This window comes from Meleagris gallopavo, chromosome 16 (assembly GCF_905368555.1).
Source record: "Meleagris gallopavo chromosome 16, MGAL_WU_HG_1.1, whole genome shotgun sequence".
Lineage (NCBI taxonomy): Eukaryota > Metazoa > Chordata > Aves > Galliformes > Phasianidae > Meleagris > Meleagris gallopavo.
Window position 1 is genome coordinate 1,525,013 of NC_139419.1, and position 13,178 is coordinate 1,538,190.

The 13,178-nt window shown below is 44.8% G+C and overlaps 1 long non-coding RNA gene across 16 annotated transcripts in view; it reads left to right on the top strand.

Moving 5' to 3' along the window:
- The window catches only part of LOC109370191 (uncharacterized), a 206,398-nt gene that overhangs the window by 166,551 nt on the left and 26,669 nt on the right, over window positions 1–13,178 (top strand). The window contains exon 4 of one of the 16 annotated variants that reach the window (XR_014886889.1): window positions 7,838–7,941. The exons of the other annotated variants lie outside the window; for them this stretch is intronic. This is a non-coding gene — a long non-coding RNA (uncharacterized LOC109370191). The remainder of the gene's footprint in view (window positions 1–7,837; window positions 7,942–13,178) is intronic. 16 annotated transcript variants of the gene reach the window in all.

Here is a 13,178-nt window from a genome sequence, read left to right on the forward strand (position 1 = left end):
TAAAGAAAGAGAGACTAGTTCTCATAAAGGGTTAAATTCTAGAAGAAAAAGGCTCTTAGCTATGGATAATGCATACAAAATAGTCTTTCATGTTGTGAACGTACTTTGTGAGGTGATGCAGGGGAGCAGTGTTGAAGGCTGCGCTCTGTTCTGATGACATCTGCAGAACACAAACACCCTCACTTTGCTTCTCCTCTGACTTCGGCGGTTCCATCACTCAGCCTGGGGTTCCTCACCATGAACTAGGTCTGTTCTAAGGGAGGTAAAGAGGAACCCATTAATTCTGTGAACTCGGAGGAAATTATCCATATCACAACGCATGGAAAAGTTGGAGTGAGATCTTCAGCTCTTATAAATCTGTGCAGCTCTGTAATTGATTTGAGTGCTCAGTTACAGCAGTGAAAGACCCGAGTGTGGCTGAGAGGAGGAGGAGATGCTCCCAAGGAAGCGCAGTGCAGTGGGTGGCTGTTTCTCACCGACTGTGCGCTGCTGCCCTGCTTGGGGAGAGCTCTGTCAGTGCACTCCTGTGGCTCCCACAGAGGCCTTAAGCAGAGAGAGTGCGACTGGTTCAGCAGCCAAGCAGAAAAGGTGTATTTAAAAATCGCTCTTCTGTTGACTAATTACCTCTGGGGCCCAGGAGAAGTGACACTTCTGCAGAGCAATCAGCAAAAAAGTTCTGTGGTCTCATGCATTTCTGCTGAGCTGACGCTATCTCAGTGGGGGTGTTTTGCAGCACAGATTTCCTGCAGTCCCGGAACGGAGGGGGAAAAAGTCTGAAATCTCTTCTGAAGTGAATTTCTAATTTTCAGTCTTTCCCCACCATCCCACCACGGGGACCTGTTGAGTCAGCCCACAGCAGCAGCTCTTGTCAGGGCGGTCAGGAGCCATGTGAGCTTGGAATGGGGTACAAAGGGATGCGCCTGTACCAGCCTGAAAAAGAAAAGATGGTTTAGATAAAGCTTTTGCTTTGCTTGAATTTTAAAGGGGGAAAGCTCACAGCACAGTGGAAGAACTGAGAGTGTTTTGTCCTATTTCCAGGTAACTTCAGCTCCGCAGAGATTCTGTGATTGTGAGATGAAAGGTCAAAGTGAGCAAAAAAGTCAATTTGTTAAGAAGTGGCTTCTTGGAAAGATAAGGCTCTCTTCTTCCCTATGTACTTATCACATAGTTTTGTGTCTACAGAAAATGTCCTTAAAACATTCCTTTCCACTTCTCTGTTCTGCAGAAGGCTGTAGGAAACCAGATTAGCATTTGGGATTTCTCCTTAGGTTAATCCCTTCTCCCTCCCTACAGCTCACCTTTCCCATGGATAGAAGTTGGTTAACCATGTTCAGCAAAAGTTTTTAGCAACACATTATCTCAAATGCCTTGCAACTGGGAACTTCTTACTTAGTGGGATTAGCATCACTGTTGCTGGTTTTCAAGTACAAATCTTGGCACCAGTGGTTCCACCGTAACACCCTCTGCTTTCCCCAGCTTGGTTCTGAGGTTGGGGATTAGCATCTCTGCTGTGCCTCCCAGCTGCTGTCCTTTCCTTTCCAAAAATGGGATTTACATGTCACATCACACAGCAATTTATTGCTGACCATTTCGATAGCTCTGTCTGCAGTGGCCTCGTAGAGGTTAGGGCTAACACAAATGTGTCTTAAAGTTCTGCTGATGGGTTTTAGGATGTTTGCATGAAATGACCCAAAGTGCCTGAGTCCATCTGTATGATTTGCATAGGGAAAGATGTTCTCTCTCTGCTACTCCAATGTTTTAGCCTTGCTGTTCGGTGTCAAAAGACTCTCATTCGTTTAGCATCCTCACAAAACACAGCTATGCATCTTAAATTAAAGATTTTGATTTCTCCACGCATTTATTCTGGAATAATAATGTCCGTTAATTGTCCCATCTGAGACAAACCTAGGTTAGCAAGAAAGTCCAAAGAGTGATGGCAGATGACACATTTAAAGGCATTTGAAAATCTCACCTGTTGTATTTGGGATCTCACCCCAGGGAGCTGCCTTGGAGCTGCAGGGCAGGGCGCAGCCTGCTTTGGTTTTCCTGCTCAAGCAAGAAGGTCCCCTACTAAATCATTAACTATAGCAGCCTTGTCTCCTCTATTCAAATTGTAGTGGATGCTTATTCATTTCTTAATATAGTTTTGCTTTTAAATGATTCATGTTCTGCTTCATGGTTTTCATGGCACTGTATGGGAAGTTGGCAGAGGCCTGGAGGACCTTTGTTCATTCCAGCATGCTGCTCCAGATGGCTTTGCGTTTCCACAGCAGATGAGGTGCTCTGGCTATGGAGGTGCAGTTGGATGTGTTTGCTGACCCGCTTTGCCAACCCCCAGACCCTTGCAGGGCACTCTGTGCATTCTGAGAGTTAGCATTTCAATTGGCTTTCGAAATTAATGTTACATTTTCTTATTTTAATTACTGTCCCTGCTGCTCTCATAGTTATTTATTAGTCTCTGCTGCAATAGTTTCAGTCTATTCAGGCTTGTGATTTTGGTAATAAATTTAGGCCTGTTGTTATTGCTGTTTTGCTAGGGTCTAAATACCTAATTAGCGTCTCTGTGGTTTCTGAGAACCTGAATATATGGACGGTAGGCTGCCTTTTGTCCCAAAAAACAAACTTACATAGTAAAATATGCATATAGTATTACATTGTTATAGCCCAGTATATTTCATACTATAAAACATCGTCATATTTTTACTTATCTAGTAAAAAGAGGTGGAAGAGTAGCAGCTCCATTTGATTGGTGGTGAACTAAAGCTCTAAAAGACAAATGGATCAGCCCCCTGGTGCCTCTGGAACGGTGGCAGAACCTGGTACTCCATTCTTTGTGGCATGTTTGACTCCTGCCTCGTAAATTCATGGAGCTGTGTGTGATCAGACCCACAACAGCCTCTGGGAGAGCCAACCTTATACCAGAGAGTCAGAAAAATGGGATTCCTCACGTGTGCAATTTCACTGAAACGGTGGGAAAATGTTTCTCAAATTAATGTCTCTCATTAATTTGCTTTTCATCTCCATGAATATATTTGAGCCAGAAGTGAGATGAAATGCTGTGCCATTTGTGACCGAATTAGAGCTTGGGCTGGTTTTTGTGATGTACAGAATGAGGAAATGTGGGGCGTCGTATTTTCATAGTGCATGTGCAGGGGCTGTTCTGCTCTGCAGTGATTTGCATGGCACAGAGTGAGCCTTCAGAAACCTGACACAAGTGCAGAGGCTCACAGCTTTCAGCAGGACTTGGAAAGCTGTTTGGCCATGTGGCTCTGCCTTCTTGAGGGGCCTTGCTGATGCGTGTTGAGTGCAGATTTGGTGCTAGAATGAGTTTTTCTCTACTAATGTCAAAAGAAGAGATTTCAGCTCGGTGTTTTGGGCTGCTTTCTCTGGCCCTGATGGAGGAAGCACTGGGACAGATGTTCAGATGCTGTACGTGTTCTTTGTGGGATTCAATTGTGACTAACCTGGGATCAGAAAATCTGAATGTCTGAGAAAGGATAAAAGGCGTTTGTGTGTGTCAGACCATTCTTGTCATCCCTTGTCTGAATAGCGATGAACATCTAAGAGAATTTGTCTTCATTTCTTTTGTTGGATGATTCCAAGCAGAAGTTATTTATTGTTGCAGTTACATTTTTTAGCGTATTTCTTTGAAAACAGACCCATTGGAGTTGTTAAGCTCCAAAGCCCTCATTCCTCATCCCTCTCCTCCTGTGATGTGAACCCCGCTGGAGGATTTGGGGTGTATGAGGTTGAGTGCCTACGAAAAGGGGGAAGAGTTTTAGCCAACCCACTCCAAACTGCTCTTGTTTCGCTCGGCAGCGATGTCATTACTGTCGGATCACACGTCGTGGCTTCACCAAACCCTTCAGTTATGCACTCAGGAAGTCACAGGCTGTCAGAATTGCATTAGTGTCATCTCCAGCACCTCGCCTACCCGCTGCCACCTCAGATCATGCTGAAATATTAACTCCTGTGCTCTCTGGTAGTGGTAAAATGAGGCTGATCAGCTCCTTGTCAATCAGCCTTTCAATCCAAGCCATCCAAGCTTGCTCATAAATGATACTACCATTACCTAAAACAAAGTGGGTGTTTTTTCTCACATTTCTCATCTATTTTCACATCGGGAAAGAAATCTGGGATGGCATATCCATGCCACAAGCTTAGAGACACTGTGGATGGGATGGCAGAAAGTCATGCTTGGGTTTAGGTGGGTGGCTGCTTGCCCAGCTCTGCCACGGCCCCATCTGTGCACGTGTCCACAAGCAGGAATGGCATCTATGGTATTTCCATACCAAAGGAAACATCTCCATGTAGCTAAACTCGTGGTATTTCATAGCACTGCTGCTAATTACTGATGAGAGCTATCAGTGCTTTGACTTGCAGTTTTCTCACCGGGAGGAAAGCTGGCGGTGAGGGAGCAGTGTGTTCTCCTGGGCAGCCGCTGGCAGAAAGAGCCGTTCTGCACAGCCACAGTGAAACGTACACTGAAATTGGCATTTCAGTCAATATACTGTTTGTGGGATGCTTCTTCCTGTTCTTCAGATAAAGGGAAGGGGCCTAATTTTAAGATTATATCCCTGGGGAGAGTAAAGATACCAGACTGACTGGTTACAAGAAAATCCCCGAGCTGCTTGGGCAGACTAGAGGAGCCTTGGAGGAACTGTAAGACCGGGTCTCTGTTAGGTGCCTGTGTGTAACATCTTAGCTAAGGAGATGTGCAATTAAAATCTTCTCAGCAGTACATACAATAACATCCTCTTCATGACAGAATCAAAGCCTGGAAAAGAGGGGAGAGAGGCTGCTTTGTCAAGGCTGGTGCTTTTGTGTCTGTCTTCTGCATTAAGCCACCATGGCTGGCTTAGTGCCCATTGGAAGCCTGGATGTCAGAGCTTTTGGTCAACAGTTCATCAAAGAATAAACGTTTTGGTTTATACTGAGTCCAAACTCTAGGGTGGTGCCGTCCCAGTGACCAGAATACTTTAAAATATACATACATATTCTCACCTATATACATAGGTAAGGATCGTGGCTTGAGACTCCCTAGCATGTAATCATGTGGATACACAAAAAGAGAAATCTCCTGACAGTTTTATTTTATGGTTATGTAGAAGCAACTTATTTAAACGTTTACTATATTCAAAACCTAAAAATATTGGGGTAGTAGCAAAGCTTGTGAGCTAAAATCCTGTCTTGCTATGTGCATGAAATCAGAGATAAGTGTGACAGAATGTGACATCTAAGATACAGTTTAACTTATCCATGAGGGACAAAACCAAGATAAGACATTCTGCCTCTAGGGAAAAAGAGAAAAATGAAGGGGAGAGAGGGGAAAGATTCACTGTAGGGATCATTCTGATTTTTGAAGGAAATCACAGTGCTTCAAAATGATTGTGTAATAATGGCTGTAACATCAAGAGCAAGGGTAAACTCCTGGGGAGCATTCTCTGTGGCAGATGCTCTGGGTTTTCCAGTATTTCCATTTAGCCATTTTAAGGCAAGTGGGTAGATGAAGTGAAGGAACAAGTCCTCTTTCCACATACACTTTTTGCTCTTTTTCTCTGTGTGATTCATAGGGCTGGGTAGACTGCCTCCACGGCTTTTGATGTTCTGAGATTTGCTGTCTGTAGCTAACACAGAGTGTTGTAATTAAGGCCCTTGCTGGTAATTGATTTCGCTTCTCTCAACCCCAGTGCAAAAAGTGGCATCTGAAAAACACAGTGTATGGAGCAGGAGTAACGTGTGTGTCGATGTGTGGGATCTGTTGTGTGGTTGTTTTTGGCTGTGTGATAGCAGCAGTGCTCGTGATGTTGCACTCGCCTCTGTCTGAATGGCTGTGTGACACCGGGGCGGTTGGGATGCGGCCTCTTAGCCTTTATGATTTTGCACATCGAGTATTTGTTCATTGTGAAATTGCTGGAAGTCATAACACTGTGCTCTTATGGACGGAGATACAAAATAAACACAAACTGCAGGAAAGGCAGCTTTACGAGATCACTGCCATTTCAGTCTTGAAATTAGTGCGTGACAGTGATCAACAGGAAAATACCACGACTCCAGTGCAGGCAGCAAAAGCTGTGGGCGACCTTGCTGACTGCTCTGGGGGTCGGGCAGAGCACAAGCAGGCTGAGCTCTGTGAATACAGCTCAAAAAGCCAAATTAGCATGCACTTTTGCATGATCTGTCTTGCTGCATGGGCATTTTCCCACAGTGCTCGGAGCTCTGATTAAGGCAGTCAACCGTAAATCATGAAGGCACATGTCAATGAAGCCCTTACGATGCCACTGGGGATAGAGGAATCATATCCTCTTATTGCTTTAATCGTGAGGCTGGAGTCCATTAAAAATCCATTTAAATCTATGAACTGGTGCTAGTTTTAAACTGGTAATTTATGTCCAGTGGATATTAGCAGCATTTTTTCCCTGTACCTGAACTATTGCCAAGAGCTGCTCTAACTAACCTGCGATAGTCATGCTGAGGCTTGTACAATATAATCTCCTTCACTCTCTGGGTGTATATATCAGCAGGCAGCAGTAATGGGTATTGTTTGCACCAAAGCCTCTTACAGAAATGCTGCAAACTGAAATGAAAAGACTGGAATAGCTCACTGCCTGTACGTAGGAAATTTTTCAAACAGAATTAATTGGAGGATGTTCTGCCGTCATTTTTCAAGCTGTATTTCAGAAGGATTCAGGAGAAATGCAGTACTGTGTGGCCTATTGCCCAACACTCGCATACCAAGTCGAGCTGTAGAATGTAATGAAAGAGAAGTTCTTGGGAAACAAGGCAAGTTGAGTCTAGGTAATTTTGTGGAGCTTTGAGTATTTCAGAGGCATTCTCTCCTGGAGATCAGTGGGTCTGCAGGGTGAAGTGTTCTGCAGGGTGAGCTCACCTCAAATCAGAGCTCTTCTCTTCTGTGTGTTGGCCTTCCAAAGAAGGCAGCCAGCCTCCTGCTCTACCTGGCCAAAGTCAGGTCCCTAAAAGGGCTTTGGCTGAAACAGTGCAGTAAGAACTGGTGTCTGTTGTGCTGTTCATAAGCTAAGGAAAAGGGAAGAGGTAAAGCAAAAGCGATGACATCTCTGTTTCTGTGTTTATAAGCAAAGACAACCTGAGCAGAGGAGTCCTGAGGCTGGGAAGGTTTGGGGGGATTCTGGGCTGCAGAGTGTGGGAGGTTGGTTCATGGCATGGCTGAAGTCAGCTGACCGTTCTTTGTACAGCAGAAAGACTCAACTGCCCTGTGGCAGCTTCCCAGGCTGTTTTCCTACAGAAACAGACTTGGATTCACAGAGGCTGATGTCTCCTCATTTACTCACAGTAATTCAAAAATTCCAGAATTTAAAACAGAGCTTAAAAGAAAGCCAAATCCTTTGTTCTTGTTGCCCGTTTTCCACTCTTAAATGACGTTCCAAAGTCCGGAGGACAGCAGGTAGTTAGGCTGTCACTTCCATCTGTCCCTGCTGGGCTTTCTCAAGTCTCCATCTCCCATCAGCGCATCCTTTGCCCACTCCTGGGCTCCACTGCCCACCTCCTGCAGTGCCAGCAGCCGTGCGGCCAGCATGTCCCAGGTGGAGCCCAGCAAGCGGCCACGCCATGGCAGGGCATGGTTTGTGCTCACAGCGTGTCTGTCTGCCGCTCCTTGGTCCATCTGTCAGCTTCTCTTCCTGCTGGCAGGTGAGCACCTCACCTGGGAGGGCTGCAAAAGAGGAAGGAAGATGGCAGGGGATGGGGTGAGGTAAGCACAGTGCTGGAAGGAAAGGTGCAGGTCACGGCTGGAGAGCCTGTGGGGAGGCAGGAGCAAATGTTGAATGTTGTGATGCAATTTGTCTTGTCTTGCATTTAGAAATGATGGTCGGAGCACAGTGAAGCTGCCCAGCCAGGCAAAGTAGCAGAAAACCACAAATGAAGGGACAAGTGGAAGCAGACAAAGGCTCCCATCTTTCTGAGGTATCAACCTGATCTTTATGTTTCAAGGTGAAACAAATGAATTCCTACTAAAAACTGCTTACTTCTGGTAGCAGCAGCCTCACAGATAACCAGAAATCTCTGGGTAGTGCAGGTGTGGGCTAGCAAAGCAGCTGTATTTAGAAAAAGGGAAAAAAAAGAAGAAAAAAGAAAAAGGAAAGGTTCCCTTCAGTTTCAGCTTCATAATCCAGATGACAAGTTTTGAAGTGAATTACAAAAAAAAAATATCTTCAACAGATGCTTTATCAAAACCTGGCTCACCGCTTGGCTTTGCTTGCAGCTGTTCTGCTCGTTCTGGGCTTGGCACAGGACAGCTGCTGCAGGGCTGCGTTCTGCTCACCCTCCGCGTGTCCTTTTTCTGACTCACCTTCCATCCCGAAGCCACTTTCTTTTTTTTCTCCTCTTTTTTTGCTCATTAGTGCAAAGGGAGTGATGGTGCTGCTGCCTTAGCTGTTTCCTCAGCTAAACATAGGGGAACTGCTTCCCCAGGCAGATGGGAGATGTTTGCTTGGTACCAGGTGCTCACCTGGGACAAAACGTAAACAACAAAATTAACCAATTTCCCCCCGTCCTCATACTTGTGTTAGTGCTCTCCATTGAAGGTTCTCCGCTGGAACAACAGGGTTCACTGGCTGGACTCGAAGGCATCCAGGTAACGCCTCAAAAGGCACGGTCACGTTTATGTCAGCAGCATTAGGGAAAGTCAAAGTTGTGCACGTAGGCAACCCAAACCAAACTGGGAGGTTTCTGTTAGATTCAGACAGCTGATAGCTGGGCAGAAGTGAAGTTTGCATTGGACAGCTGGCCTCTGTCCTTTTGATTTCCCAAGTCCTAAGTCCTGCAGATTCAGAAGGGAGGTTTCATGCGCATGACTGGGTAAAGGGAGAGCCAGGAGCATTCTGAAATGGTTCAACGTGAGTCATATTTTGTTCTTAGTGTTTGTCTTTTTAGCACCAGAAATGGGTGCTGATGTCATTGTGTTTGCTGCTTAGTTCAGAAAGGATGGCTAAATCAGGGCCCTGCAAAAAGCACCACCCAGGTGGCTCAAAAGACAAATGAGCGAGGTGCTGAAATGAGAGGCTTTTGTCCTGGGCTTGGAAAAAGAAGAAAAAAAAATCAAGCAGCTTGAAAGTAATGAACAGAAGTGAAGTTGATTTTTAAGCCTGATTTTTGCCTTTCTCTGCATCGAATCGAGCAGTTAGTGCTGCTGTACTTGCAAAACAAAAAGCAAAGCAAGGCAAAGAGAGCAGTGGGCTGTGAGGGAGTCTCTTCTCTTTGGCACTGTTTTGGCACTCAGATGTGTTGCTGTTGGTGATGTGTTCCCAAGCCTGGATCCAGACCAGGTGGAGTAAGGGACACTCGTCCTTTTCATGGTGGCCTCAAAGCTGGATGCTCACACCTGCAAGAAGCATCCCACATTTTAGTCCTGGCCTGGGTCCTGGCTGTTTCACTGGTCACATTTCAGGCACTCGTCATCACAGTGTCATCCCTGCAGAGCATGGCTGTAGGCTGAGCCAGCAGGTTAACCTGGTTCTTCTACAGGAGGTGGTACAGCAGAGGATGGAGTAGGGGCTACAAACTGGAGGACCACAGGTTCTAGCATATGGCACTGCGTCAGTTGCCAACACCAGCAAGACTTTGTTAAAAGATTCCCTTAGGGTTCCCTATGACGGTGTTACGGATTTACAGCTGGTGATGCCCATCTCCCTGAGTGGTGCAGAATGAAGTAAAGAGTTACAGGCTCCCTGTTTCCAGCAGTCTTTCCTCTGTGAGTATTCTGTAACTTAGGGAACAAGTGAAACAATTTCCACCATAGCAGATATTGCATGGCATTGTGTGGCACTGTGTGATTGGTAAAGTGTAACATCACTGTTGGCTTATGCCACACAGCAGCTAGGGAGAGAGCTGGCAACCAGTGAGTTTAGAAGAAATAGCCCCAAGAGAAGACAGTTTTTCTTCTGTTTTTCCTCTGTGTTACCAGTAACACAAGCATAGCAGCATAACACATATGTGCTAAAATTAACAATGCTGTGTTATAAAGACTTTTTTTTTTTTAAATGAACTGCTTATGAGTAAAGCTGAAAAGGAAGGAAGAGTACAGCATTGTGGAGAGGGCAACAGAAATATTCTTCCAAAATTTGAAATGTGAAAACTTGTTGACAAGAAATACAGGTTGGCTGACAAGCAGTATGCATAGGGCAGTGATCACGGATAGATTATGTTTGTTGTTTTTTGTTTTTAAACAGTAGAAGATATGAGGTATTGTGAGCATGTCAACCATGTGCATTCGTGTGGTTGTTACTCTTGCCTGGGGTTACACTGCAAGGCAGGGAAGGATCTGTCTCCAGGCTCATCCTGGCTGGGAAGATGTGAGGTGCAATGCCAACCGCTGCCTCCTTTTCTTCAGATGCTGGAGATGTGGGCAGGGAAGTAGTCTCTTGTCCCCAGGGCACACCTGTCCCTGTAAAGCATGTTTGCTGCTTATTCTGTAGCTGAAGCAATCTTCCTTACCCTCTGCAAGGACGCCCTCATCTCTGTCTCTCATCACTTCAGAAAGCATGTTTCTTCCTTGGGTTTCTCTTTGGGCGCACTGGGGCTGATGAGCTGATGTGATGTGACAGTAGAGCTACAACTGCAGAAAATACAGGAAGAATGGCACATTTTTTCAGGGTAGGCTCCATCCTGTTCTAACATTGTCTTGGCATGTTAGTCATTAATGGTTCTTGTGCTGCAGTAACTGACTTTTTGATATGGAAGTTTGCTAGAGAAAGCATGATAGAGCATAGCGGGACACTGGAAAAGAAGTGGGGCAGGGAAATCTTATGTTTTTAAGAATGGTAAGGTCCAGCATGAGAATGCATGCTCAAGATAAGACATCACAGTAAAGTTAACAGCTTCCAGTAACCAAATAATGTTAAAAACATTGGGAATGTGACATTCACTTGTGTCCTAACAGCCACCTTGTAGAGGAGGGCACACGCTTGTCCAGCTGAGGATTGATGCACAGGCTTCTCCAGTTTTCTTAATGGGTACATGACCTTTCATGAGCTTTTTGCAAGGGTCAGATTTTTCCAGCCTTTCAGACCTTGTCACCTACAGGAGATAGAGGAGCTTTGATCTGTGCTTGTCTGTGTATTAACAAGCATAGAAAATGCAGGGATGATTAATATGGACCAGTGTTTCTAAGCGTTTGGTTGTCATCTCGGCTGTTGATCAGACTCTTCCTCAATTTCTATGTAGACATGACCCCAGTGCACGAAGATAATTAGACTTGGTGAAGCTGATAACACTCCTGCAAAAACCCAAGGCTGAGACCTCCTCGTCTCTGCCAAGGAAAATCAATATTTTCATTCTTCCATAACCTCATTGCTCTGTTTAGCAGCACCAAGCCTACATTATGCTGAAACTTATGCACATAATTAAGGCTTTGGGACTTTAGAGGTGTTTTCTCCATAATTTGATCGAAGGAAAAGGATAGCGAGGGTTTTCTTTTTGTGGTTTTCTACAGCCTCAATAGAAAAGAATAAAACTAAAAAACCTAAGTGGAAAGGATCGACCCGTAGACCTGGCAGCCATCCATGCCCACAGAAGTCAAACTCCTGTGCAAGTATTTCCACCTGCTCTTTAACTAGAAGGTCAACACAAAAGTTCCTGTTTAACCAACAAAAAATGCACTGATCCCATATGAAACCAGGATAGTTTCTCCACTAAGAAATTCAGGAACAGTCAAAGTGGGCTCACCGATGCACCTTTGCAAGAAGAGTAGTATCCTCCATAAAAAGAAAATTATAAGCTGTACTTAATGCACATTTAGCTATATTTAGTTGCTGGCACATTTGAGTGAACTACTTTTTGGGGCTGTAGATACATGATGTTCTCTGTTGCTTAACAGATTAAGGGAAACATTGGGAAAGGTTTTGTTCTCCTGTGCAGCATCTCCCACTTTTGGAATGTAGCTGAGTGCAGGTTTATAGGGTTTTGGCAGCAGTAGAAACCTTGCCCTTGCTTTGGGTTATTGCCATAGAATGTGCCTGTGTTTTCCTCCCTGCTCAGACAGCCCTCGTCCTTACAAGCAACTGAAATTCCTTCCACTGGCACAGATGAGATTGGTCAAAGCAACATAAAATCATACCTGAAGCTTCAGAAGAAATGCAGGTAAGGGCTGGAGCTAAGCAGCTTGGCTTGGCCAGATACAATGGCTGTGGTGCTGCTCAGACCCATGCGCAATTTCTGTCAATGTTTGTGTTATAAACACAAATCTCTCTTTATTTTTGCTCAACAGAATGTTTTCTGAACAGCGCTAGAATATTGAGAGTAAAAGCAATTATTCACAAACAAAGTAAGAAGGCAGTACTTAACCTAATAGCTTTTACTACAGGTGGTGCCTATTCAGAGAACAGAGTAATGACTGCACTGCAGTTCAAGCAGCCTTCTGGGCTGCAACTGCACACGCAGCAAATGCATCTTAGAGAATTTCACGTGAAGGGAGCCAGCTTCCTTGGAAGGAAAGTGCCAAAGACAATGCTGACACCAATAGCAGCCAGGGGTAGGAGTATTCCTGGGTGCTCGGAAACAAAGGAGGCGTTAGGAAAAACTTCAAGCAAAGAGAGTTTGTATCTTATCTATATTCATCCTTGGTTCCACTTGCTCGCAGTGTTCTCTGTCTTACAAAGGAGATCAGCTTTTGTGGGGACAGCTGGGACTGGGATGGCTTATTGTCAAGTCTCAAATGTCAATGACTAATGCTGATTTACATGCAGATTGCCTCTCAGCTTTATTTTATTTGGTTACTTATTTCTCAGAAATGCTGTCATTTGCTTCTGAGGAACAAATCAATGAGAGGGCAATAAAGAAAATGTAATCTTATTGCCAATTCAGGAAAAAAAAAAAGAAAAAGAAAAAAAAAAGAAGACGAGATGAGCATTTCAGCAAACACGTAACTGCTGGTAGTTTTCCCATTCAGGTGTTTGCCAGATGTCAGTCTATTTGAGAAGAATGCATGTTGTGCTACATCCAGAGCTGCAGTTGAGCTCAGGCCCTGTTCTGTCTCTGTTGAGTTAGCTTTGAAGCTCTCTGCTGTTGGGCTGAAACAAGAATGTCCCATCAGCTCTGCTCCCTCCCAGCTAAAGAAGTGAACTCCTGTAGCTCACACCATCTGGCTATCAGCAGAAAAAGATTTTCTTTCAATGGGAATGTCTTCTTTCCAGGGTGTTCCAAAT